Raw genomic sequence first — 11609 nt, 5'->3', positions numbered from 1 at the left:
GAACAGAGTCATTTTCTGATGTCTGATTTTAGAATAATTTCATAATCAAATATAACAACATGGACCATTGTGATGCTGCATAGAACAAGTGGGTTTGGAAAATGAATGATTTGTACAAAATCCAGATACAAACAGATGGGTATCATTGCTTGGTAACCCCGGCTAATATACCCTCCCAGCTGCCCATACCTGATGGCTAATATACCACCTCAGCTGCCCACAGCCGATGGCTAATTTACTGCACCTGCTGCCCATAGCTGATGGCTAATATGTCCTTCCAGTTGCCCAAAGCTGACAGCTAATATACCCTCCCAATTGCCCAAAGCTGACAGCTAATATATCCTCCCAGTTGCCCAAAGCTGACAGCTAATATACCCTCCCAGTTGCCCAAAGCTGACAGCTAATATACCCTCCCAGTTGCCCAAAGCTGACAGCTAATATACTCTCCCAGTTGCCAACCGCTGATGGCTAATATGCCCTCCCAGTTGCCCAAAGCTGACAGCTAATATACCCTCCCAGTTGCCCAAAGCTGACAGCTAATATACCCACCCAGCTGCCGACGGCTGATGGCTAATATACCCTCCCAGCTTCAGCCTGTTTCATTTATTTTTTGATGAAATTTCACAATATACTTATAATTCTAAAATACAAATAGAGTACATAAATATTTCCTCTACAAGTGTAAATATAAATTGTTAATGATATATGGCACAAGTTATGCGCATATATTTAGCTATTTATCTAATTCTTTTTTTTATTTTAGGATTAATGGCAGTACTAGTGGCCATAGATATTTGGGGAATATCATGTATAACTTTGATCACTGAAGCGCCTACAGCTGGCGGTCTGGACATACACTGATGGTAAAGCTCTGCTATACTGCCCTACAGAGGCAACACACGGTAACTGCAGATTTTAGCTAAATTCACCTATGACCAAAATCTGGTCTCTTAAGCTCTTTTATGGCGTCACAAAATATCTTACTTCAGCTATGCTCAGCATTTAAGAAAATGGACAGTGAAAGTTACAGCAAGTACAAAATCCACACTAACACCAAGGTGAAACACCCTTTTCCCTCAGTATCAGTGTCAGCATAGTTACTGTGTTTTGCCTTTGAGGGGCAGTAGAGCTCTTCTATCTAAACACAGAAATCAGTTGTGATGTCCTGGGAAAACACAGCTCAATAATTTCACCTATAACTGTATATCCATCAAGTCTTTTTATCTGGTTTAAACACACAGCATGCACAGTTAGTGTCCACTTTATTAGGTACGCCTGCTCAACAGCGAATCATGTAGCTGCAACTCAATACGTACAGCATGCAAACAGGGTTACGAGGTGCAGTTACTATGCGTTTAAGCATTAGATCAGTTTGAGTGATTTTTACTTTAAAGCGTCAGAACGGCTAAGGTGTGGTTTTTAACGTGATTTGATAGCTGATGCCAGACTTGGTGGTTCCTGCATCACAGAAACAGGCACCTTCCTGAGATCCTCACTTACTGCAGTGTCCAGACAATGGTGTGATAAACAAAACATCCAGGCAGCGGCAGGTCTGCTGCTGAAAACACCTGGTTAATGAAACGGTCATAGGAGAGTGGCCAGATTCCTCAGAGCTAACTGGAGAACCACAGGTGCACAAAAAACAGCTCAGTACAACTGCAGTGTGCAGAAATGCATCTCCAAACACACAAACCCATCAGGTTCTACAGACATAAGAGGCTCCTACTTGTAGAGGAACAAAATTAATTGGCCGCTGAGTGGATATTTGTCATAAAATGTGTTAGGAACAGGAGACCCAGATGCAGAACTAACAGTGAGCCAGTACACTAGAGTTACCAGATGACTGAGTTTCCCAGAAGATGTCAAATTTCTGGGCCCCTGTCCGGGTATTTTTTCAAAAGTCGGCAGTTTTTCCAGGTTTAACGCTGCAAGCCGCGTGACCCAGTGTTGTAGGTTACAGCGAAGAGCGAAGAGGCTCCGATTTTCAATATACGGCAGTCACTCAGTATTCACTCTGTAGTCGTGTGAACGGTAAATTGCGTTATTTGCTTGAGGTTTAACAAATTTTAGCGTAGTGTTTTGTAACTTTTGTTGAAGAAGATTTGCATACACGTATATTGTGTCAGTTGTGTGAAGATTATAAAATGAGAGTTAACTATAAGGTTGCCACACTTGTTCATTTTCATTTTCGTTAACACTCGTTAACTCTCAACAAACTGCTGTCCATTATGGACAATGTTAGGCACCCTCTGCACACTGTCATAAACGAACAGAGGAGCCTGTTCAGTGACAGGATGCTTCTCCCCAAGTCGAGAACCAATAGACTTAAAAACTCCTTTGTCCCACACGCCATCAAACTGTTAAACTCCTCACTGAGGGGGAGGAGGAGGAGGGGAAACAGGAGGTCAGAGGAGGACGGGGAGAAACAGGAACAATAAATTGCACCGACAATCGAACATTCGGACTGTGCAATGGACCACATAACTGTGCAATCTCATGTGCAATACCGCAATATCTATTACTTCTACTACTATAACATATATGTTCAATTTTTCTCCTGTGCAATAATGCAATAACCGCAATTTGTCATGTGCAATAATGCAATATCTATTTATATATACACCTTATAGATTATTGGCATATACATATTACAATCTCTATACACACTGTGTCTCTACATAACTGCTGCTAAATCCCTCTATTTCCCTTTTATTGTGAATAGTTTTTTTCCTTTCCCTTTCCCCCCTCCCTACTCGTATCCTTATCTGTATGTTGGCTCTTACCTTAGTATTTGTATTTTAAATTCCTCCTCTTATATTGTATTTTTATAACTTGTAATATGCTGGTGTACTGCTGCTGGAAACTAGAATTTCCCAGAGGAACCTTCCCGAGGGATTAATAAAGTTCGTTCGTTCGTTCGTTCGATCTATCTATCTATCTATCTATCTATCTATCTATCTATCTATCTATCTATCTATCTATCTATCTATCTATCTATCTATCTATCTATCTATCTATCTATCTATCTATCTATCTATCTATCTATCTATCTATCTATCTATCTATCTATCTATCTATCTATCTATCTAATATTCATAAGAAGAGCACTGCCTGATTGGCTGGTGAATCCGAAAACTCATGAAGTGCTCCAAAATCTCCTGATAGCTAGCTGCATTGACCCTGCCCTTGATAAAACACAGTGGACCAACACCAGCAGCTGACATGGCACCCCAGACCATCACTGACTGTGGGTACTTGACACTGGACTTCAGGCATTTTGGCATTTCCCTCTCCCCAGTCTTCCTCCAGACTCTGGCACCTTGATTTCCGAATGACATGCAAAATTTGCTTTCATCCGAAAAAAGTACTTTGGACCACTGAGCAACAGTCCAGTGCTGCTTCTCTGTAGCCCAGATCAGGCGCTTCTGTCATTCGGAAATCAAAATTTTGGAGCACTTCATGCTTCCATCTGCTGAAAAGCTTTATGGAGATGAAGATTTCATTTTTCAGCACGACCTGGCACCTGCTCACAGTGCCAAAACCATTGGTAAATGGTTTACTGACCATGGTATTACTGTGCTCAATTGGCCTGCCAACTCTCCTGACCTGAACAAGATCTGAGCCGATTCCTCCAGTCTGTCCATTTAGCTTAAATTTTAGGAGATAAAACAACAGATGTTACATAAGCACACATGTTCATCATTCATACATTACATTATAACACATCTTTATTGTACACTGAAATTAATTGCATATCACTTACAAATTTAAGACAATCTGCAAGAATAAAATGGTGCACGGAGTGGTGAAACTATTTCAATTACCATGACTGCTTTACGATTGTTAAAAGACATTGTAAATGGAAGAGTTAGAAGTATTTAAAGATCATACTGATTTCTTGTCCCATGATCATAACTGGCTTTTAAGTCTTGCAGCTTTGAGGAAATGTGCTCTACCTATTCCATTGCATGTTCTGTTCTTTTCAGCCACAGGAGTTTTTAACGTGATCTGGCTGACTGATCAGTATATTTCCATCATCACCGAGCTGTGTCATGCCAGGCGTTTTGGATGCTATTATCCGCTTCTCATGCAGATACGTAAGATTTCTGTACACTGTGGCTGAACAGGCTTACACTCAAACAATTTGCAGCGGTTTCCCAAATGTAATCGGAGCTATCGTCTGCACGCACATTGCTCAAAGGCGGCTTTACAGAATGAATTTGATTATGTAAATAGAAAGCATTTCCACTCTATTATCTGTGATGTGAAAATGCATCTCAATGATGTGATGAGATGGCCTGGTTTAACTCATTCTTTTAACTCATGACTTCCCGGACCATAGGGAAGTCCGCTGTCCATGGCGTTACCCGCCGCATGTTGGACTCCGCCACCCCTCTCCTTAGTTGCCGTGTATTTTTGCGCCCCTCTCCTGCATCCTTGGAAAAGGACATCCCCACTAGGATATCCCTGCTCCGGTCGGCTAGAGCCCGAGCCACGGGATCGGCGCGGACATTGCGCTGATTTAGCCAGTGAAAGACCTCATTTACCAGGCCAAGATACTGTGCCTCAGTCAGGCGTCTTCTTGTGGAGTTCGGTCATTCTGTCACGTCGGCAACAGGGAAGCAGGAGAAGGGAGCCGTGGATACAATAAATGGGATTTATTGCAGGGTAACATACTCCAAAACACAGCAATGTTAATGACCAGACTGGGGAAAACATACCTAACGCAAACTTAAATACATTGGACTAATGACAGCAGCAACAAACAGCTGGTAAACACGAGGGAATCCACACGGGGTAAATGAGGGGGCGTGGCACATGGTAGGAGTGGACGAGCGGGGCAGGACACAAAGAACATGTGAACATAATAAAAGACGACACGAGCAGGATAACCAAAATCAGGGATATAAAGAAACAAAGCCAGACACTAGAAAAACCGAAACCAAAGTATTAAACAGAGAACAACCCATGACCTGAGGCTACAGTCACCAAACTGTGTACCCAACCCATTGAGGTACACGGCAGGCCAGGAAATGGAGAGACATACTGGGATTAAGGGGATACAAGATGGAGCAGGGAACTGGATGGCCAGCAACACCTGCCGGCCAAATGGGGACCAACACAGAGGACAGGGATGGATGACCACTGACCCTGACAAGGAAATAATTATAATGAATATAATGCCTTCAATGCAGGGCGAATTTAAGTGACCAAAACACATATTCATTTCTTTCTAAAGTATTGAGTATTAAACGATATTAATCCAGTTATTACTACAATTACCTACACGTGGATACGTGAAACAAATTTGTTCTCAAAAAAATGTGAATTTGTTCATTCAGATTAAAAGAAATTCTGGAAATATTATTTATTCCATTTGTAATCCAAGTGCTTATCCTATACAGGATTTCAGAGGCACAGAGCACAAGGGAGAGGGATGTGCAGGATGAGATCCCAGTCCATAGCCGGACGACATACATGCACAAACTCCTCCACTTAGTCACACACTGGGGGCAATTCAGAGATACCAGTTAGCCTAAATGCAACTCTGGATTGCAGCAGGAAGCTGGCATCTCTGGATTATCCTTGGAACACAGAAAACGCCAGCAGGTTCCAGGTACCCAATCCTGGGGGCACGAGGCAATACTGCCAGCCACTGCACTAGAGTCCCATCTCTAAAATAAGTGCCACTTTTACAAATATTTATTTGTGTGACTGTTTTCTTCCATCATTCCTTCCACCGGTCACTGCTGTCATGCTGCCCCCATTGCCAGAACATCCTGAGGGCTGACCAGCAGAATTCCACCTGAACTGCAGCATCACACAAGTCAGTTGCACCAGAGATAAAAAGAATCAAGGTAAGAGTCAGGGTCTGTTGAACCAGCGGCGTCACCATTGTTATCACAGTTATTTACTCATCTGCGTGTCTTTCCCGTGAAGATGGCATAATGATGCAAAATTACAAGACCCAAGTACCAAAGGCTTATAGATATTTACTATGTAACTTGCAGCCGACGCAAACATATGTATAGAGCATTTGATACTGTTAGAAAGGTTCTCAAGATGCACACATTGATCGTGAGACACACGCTCCACTCCTAACTGATGTAATCTCACTCCAAACGTTTGGTGAGCCCTGTGTTACTATTAACAAAATTTTTATTACCTATAAAACCCAGTAAAATATGTCAAATGTTAACTTATATCTAAATGTTAAATTCAAAACTTAAATGTAAATGTAAATATAAATGTTAAATATAAATGTTATATTTGGGACAGGAATCAAACCTACAGCCCTGGAGATATGAGGACACAGTGTCACTTCCTGAACCATCAGTCATAATTAGGGTGACCAGATATTCCATGTCACTCTAAGCTACTTCAGGTTTTACAACATACTTTACAACTGAAAGGCTCCTGTGCTTGGCTAATTAGTTCACTTCTCCTTGTGCTTTGATTGGCTCACATTAACTCAGTGCTTAAGTGAAACCCAGGTCCATTTAATCGAAATGGTAGTTTACAAATCCTGTCCCAGTCCAAGTGTCCTCCCTGACATGGATTACCTGGTTGCCCTAGTCATACCTTTCTGCTAATTTCATTATAACCATGTTCTGGCCAGTATCAGTCAGTAAGGCTTTTGTGTAACATCTTCAGAGAAATCAGGTACTTTTACAATGCTAATGGTTCCCAGGACATTTTGAAGACTTTTTTATTATTATATTTTGAAAGAATAATTAAAAAACATAAATGCATGGCATCCACAAATTCTTACAGAAGAACATTGCAAGACAAAGAAACTCCAGATACGTGTTATTAGGCCTACATATGAGTAAGGGGGCTTATCCCAAACCTATGTGCGAAAATGAAACCTCACAGGGTTGAGATCGCTCACTCTGAAGCTGACTCTGTGAGGCAAAGGTCCCCCCCCCCCCCCCCGGATGGGGTCAGGCCACCACCAGGTCTGCCACATGGTCTCTCTGACGCCCGTTCGTTCTACTTCAGTAAGCATCTGAAGTCATCACAGATCACAGCAGGTAGCAGGTGAAGCCCTAATGATTTCCCACTTTAATGAGTCACACACGTTGTTGATTTTTAAACTGTGCACTTTCACGCTGAAGAAGGTTTACCATCATTACTCATATCTGGGGAATGATTCCACTGCGGACAGAGATGTCTGTGCAATGTGTCGCAGACAGATGGGCAGAAGCATGCCATGTACGATTCCTTTTTTATAAAATAATTTTTATCTGACTCTGGATGTTTCGTTTAAAAATTTCCACTTTTGCAAACACCAAACCAGGCTCCTGTTACACCTAGAAAGCTGATGAGAATGCATGAATGTTACATTTCTGTAGCATTTTTCAAGACACCCAAAGCTCTTTACAGAAGCAATTGGGAGCCACTTCATCCACCACCACTGTGCAGCCCCCACCTGGATGATGCGCTTGCAGCCATTCTGCACCAGTACACTCACCACACAGTAAGCTATGGTGGTGAGGGGAAGATTCACCAGTTAGATATAGGTGATGATTAGGATGCCAGATCTGAAAGGGCCCCAGTGGGCAGTTTTAGCCAGTTCATCGGGGTACCATCCCTACTCTCTTGAAATAAGCCCAGGGGTCTTTTATGACCTCAGAGAGTCAGGACCTCAGTTTTACATCTCATCTGAAGGACAGCACCATTTTTACAGCACAGTGTCCCCATCACTGCATTGTGACACAGGGGATCCACACAGACCTCAGGCTGGGCCAACCTGTCAGCCACACCGGCACCTCGTCCAGCAGCAACCCAGCTTTCCTACACTGTCAGGAAAAAATGGTACCAATTTATACCTTTGCTTTTCACTGGGGCTGTACCTTCGTGGGTCTGCCAGTTGTTCCCTTAGCTGTAGGTAATTGTACTTTTTAAGATACAGAAATAGTACCATTTTGGGAACATTAATGTTGTTTGTACCTTTCTCTACCTTAAATTAGACTAAAAGGTATACTCACCTACAGCTGGGGTACAACTGGTACTCTTTCATCTTTCATCTCCAGCCCAGAAGCACTGAGTCCAGAGTCTACTTACAGTGAACAACGAGCCATGTTTGGATCTATGTTGTGTTTCATTTTTTAGGTACATCATTTTAGTTCATCAGAATGTTGTCTCAGAATTCCTTGTCTGTTGAACTCCCAAGCCCTTCTAGTTCCTGTCAACTACTTGTTTCTTCCAGTATCTTTTCCAGCTTAATCAGAAACCATCAAGTGGTGAACTGGTTAAGTGGGCTAGATGGCTTAGTTTGGGGCTGATAGACTTTACACCTCCATTCCATGTTCAGTCCTGAAGTTGGAAAATGAAATTCCACAGTATTCAGGCGTTGAGTCCGGTGTAAACCTCTTCAATTTGAGGCAGTCAGGGAGGCAGCCAAAGAGTAACAAGCAAATATAATCAGGGCTGTCTAAGACCCAAAGGTGTTATGCAGTATGTAACATAGAGCCTCACATGGCGTCTCTCACTCAAACAAGTCTTAGAAAATGGATCAATTACTTTGTTTCTTTGCTATGTTAGCTTTGAGAATTCTGTATTCCTGTCTCTCCAGTTCTTTGTCCACTATTGCTTTCTGAAGTAGGTGGTATTCATCATGAATTGCACACATTATGTAACTTTCATGTGCAAAAGCCAGATGAATCAATGGAGATACTGAAGTTCTCATGCTATACGAAGTTAACTGTTATAAATAAATACAGGCATCAGGGACAAGAAATACACAGTAGAAGCAATAATCTGTAATACATTGGAACGGTAACCAACTGCTTAACAAGGCTTATATGTGAAATCAGCCAATAACATTTCAGAATTTTTCCATGAATGTTTTTTCTTCAGAGCAGATAAATACAGTTTGTCATGTTAAGGCCAGACTGAATACACACTGTTAGCCAAACGCAGATGATACTTTTAAGATTTATGTGGACAGGAGATCAATCACCAAAATTAGCCAAAAGTCTTTAATAGGGTAGATTTCACTTTATAACATTTCAGATCAAAGAAGCTTGATCTTGTGATATTATTTAAAGAATAATGGAAACTATCTTCAGTTCAAGTTGAGTTACAACAGCCTTTGAATAAACATGTTTTTTGGCAAAACCATGTGCTTTTGTTCTTTATTAATATTGCAAGAACAGTCCTTGTCAGTTGTCATCTATCTGATTGACTGCAATTTTGCCCAGCATCTTCTAAGTACTGTTGTACTTTATGTCATTGTGTCCTTGTTCAACTGCCCTGTGTGCCTTTAATTGCCCCTCGGGGACAAGTAAAGTTATTTTGTATTTGAATTTGTTGTTACTGTTTTGAAAGATGTAATTCAAAGCTAAACTCAGTTGCCGAGCACTTGATTACAAAGCTGGCACACTTAGCTCGAAATGATGCACCAAGATCCGCTTCTCTGCTTTCATACTCTAAGAACAGCAGTTAAGGGTGGTTACACATTATTAAGGCGTCAAATGGTAGTAATTATCAACTCCCCAATTTGAGTCTAAGTCTATCACATTTCATCTAAGCCTATTGCTGTTCACTTATTTCCAGTTCAAAACCGTAAAATAAAACCAGCTCTCTGATTTTCTTAACTGAACAAAATTGCTAAATCTCTGCAGTTAAAAGAAATTAACAAAAAAAAAAAAAAAAAAAAAAACAACATTTATGCCGCTAATACATACGGCTAATTAAAAACATCCTTTGGTCTCTCTAAAGACTCAGAACACACCAAACCACTGCTTAAATATTTCTCAAAAACGTTTAATAACAAAACTATTCTCAGGAAATCCACCATTTCTTCCATTTCTATTATGTTTCTTCAGCATCGGAGAATGAAAACATCCATCCATTTTCCAAACCGCTTGTCCTATTGGGTCGCGGGGGGTCCGGAGCCTATCCCGGAAGCAATGGGCACGAGGCAGGGAACAACCCAGGATGGGGGGCCAGCCCATCGCAGAGCACACTCACACACCATTCACTCTCACATGCACTCCTACGGGCAATTTAGCGACTCCAATTAGCCTCAGCATGTCTTTGAACTGTGGGGGGAAACCGGAGTACCTGGAGGAAACCCCACGACGACATGGGGAGAACATGCAAACTCCACACACATGTGACCCAGGCGGAGACTCGAACCCGGGTCCCAGAGGTGTGAGGCAACATTGCTAATCACTGCACCACCATGCCGCCCCTAGAATGAAAACATAATCAACAAAATATTTGTACTGAACACCAACCTTTAATGAGTTGGAGTAATTAACATAGATGTAAATTAGCAGTCCCGTTACAACTTGATGTAAATGAATACAAAATTACTGGAAGTTATTAAATGAAATAATAAACAATAGGGATTAGTCAAACCTGAGAACCCAAACTACACTCATCCTGAACCCATAAACATACACATTTAAGGGTGAAAATGCCCCCTTGATTTCCCTCTGGTCCATCGTGTCCAGCAGACGTTATAATACTCTGTAGTGCTGAGAGTAGCCATTGGACAGCATGGCGGCGTGCTGGACTGCCAGAAGCGAGTGACATTCACTCAGTAAAGCTATTTTGTGTATTTTCCTTGGACTACTTCCCTAGTGACTAAGGCTACATCCCAGAACTGCTTTTTTTTGAAAGTTCATAAAGTGAACAAGGAAGGTAGCATGGTCAAGTAGTGGTATTGGGACACACTTACATCCTCGATGACTTACTATGCTACGCCTGTATGTATGAAGTCATCACTGAAGTATTAGCTTTTATACCAAGTCATGTGTGGGTGTCACCAAAGGGGAATTTCTCTTCCGCAAAGGGTACTCTCGACTTGACTCCCACATGCCCCCGGCGAGGGGGTGATTTCAGCAAAAATCAGCCCTCAATGACTTGTTCCCTAAAGTATTGGAACAACACTTCAACATGTGGAATTCTGAAAAATTTATGGGGCAAAGGAAAGGTAGCAAGAGAGGGAGGGTAACTCAAGTAAGGGTTTTGGCATGAAGCCTAAAAATTTGGTACTTTCTCACAACGTCACCTATTCTTGTTATCGAGCAACAGTAAAACTCACCTTTCACCAATTTGTAAATAACATCATGTTTGCCTTCCTAATGATCTAGTGTTCAAAATTATAAAAGTAAAGATTGGCCTATGTAGAACCAGCCACTACATTACATGGAAATAGATGTTCACGTCACTGAAAAACATGGGAGTTAGGGCAGGGAGACCAATGGCACCTTGCCTGTCCTACCCGCACATCACCGAAAAATATTAAGTCCATCGCATAATTGTAAAACTAATAAAAGCTGAGTGTGTGTTTATGCAGAATTATAATTGAAGTGATCACAGCAATAGTCACAATCCACACATTTAGTGTTTTCTCATAATGATCAATAGTAGATATTCCCTTACTTCAATAATGGTTGTAAACTGATGCATGATGCCAATTGAGCTATGTGCATACATAAGCAACAAACTCTCAGAGAACACAGAGGATGGGATGCCGTTCATCAAAGCAATATGTGCAAATTAGACATGATGGCATATTGCACAAAGTCACCAAGTAATTTAGCAATTAGAGATATTTCAGAAAGCCGATAGCGACTTCTAGTGAGATTGTT

This window comes from Brienomyrus brachyistius, chromosome 3, assembly GCF_023856365.1.
Source record: "Brienomyrus brachyistius isolate T26 chromosome 3, BBRACH_0.4, whole genome shotgun sequence".
Classification (NCBI taxonomy): domain Eukaryota; kingdom Metazoa; phylum Chordata; class Actinopteri; order Osteoglossiformes; family Mormyridae; genus Brienomyrus; species Brienomyrus brachyistius.
The sequence above is the reverse complement of the archived record's forward strand: the minus strand, read 5'-3'. Positions refer to the sequence as shown.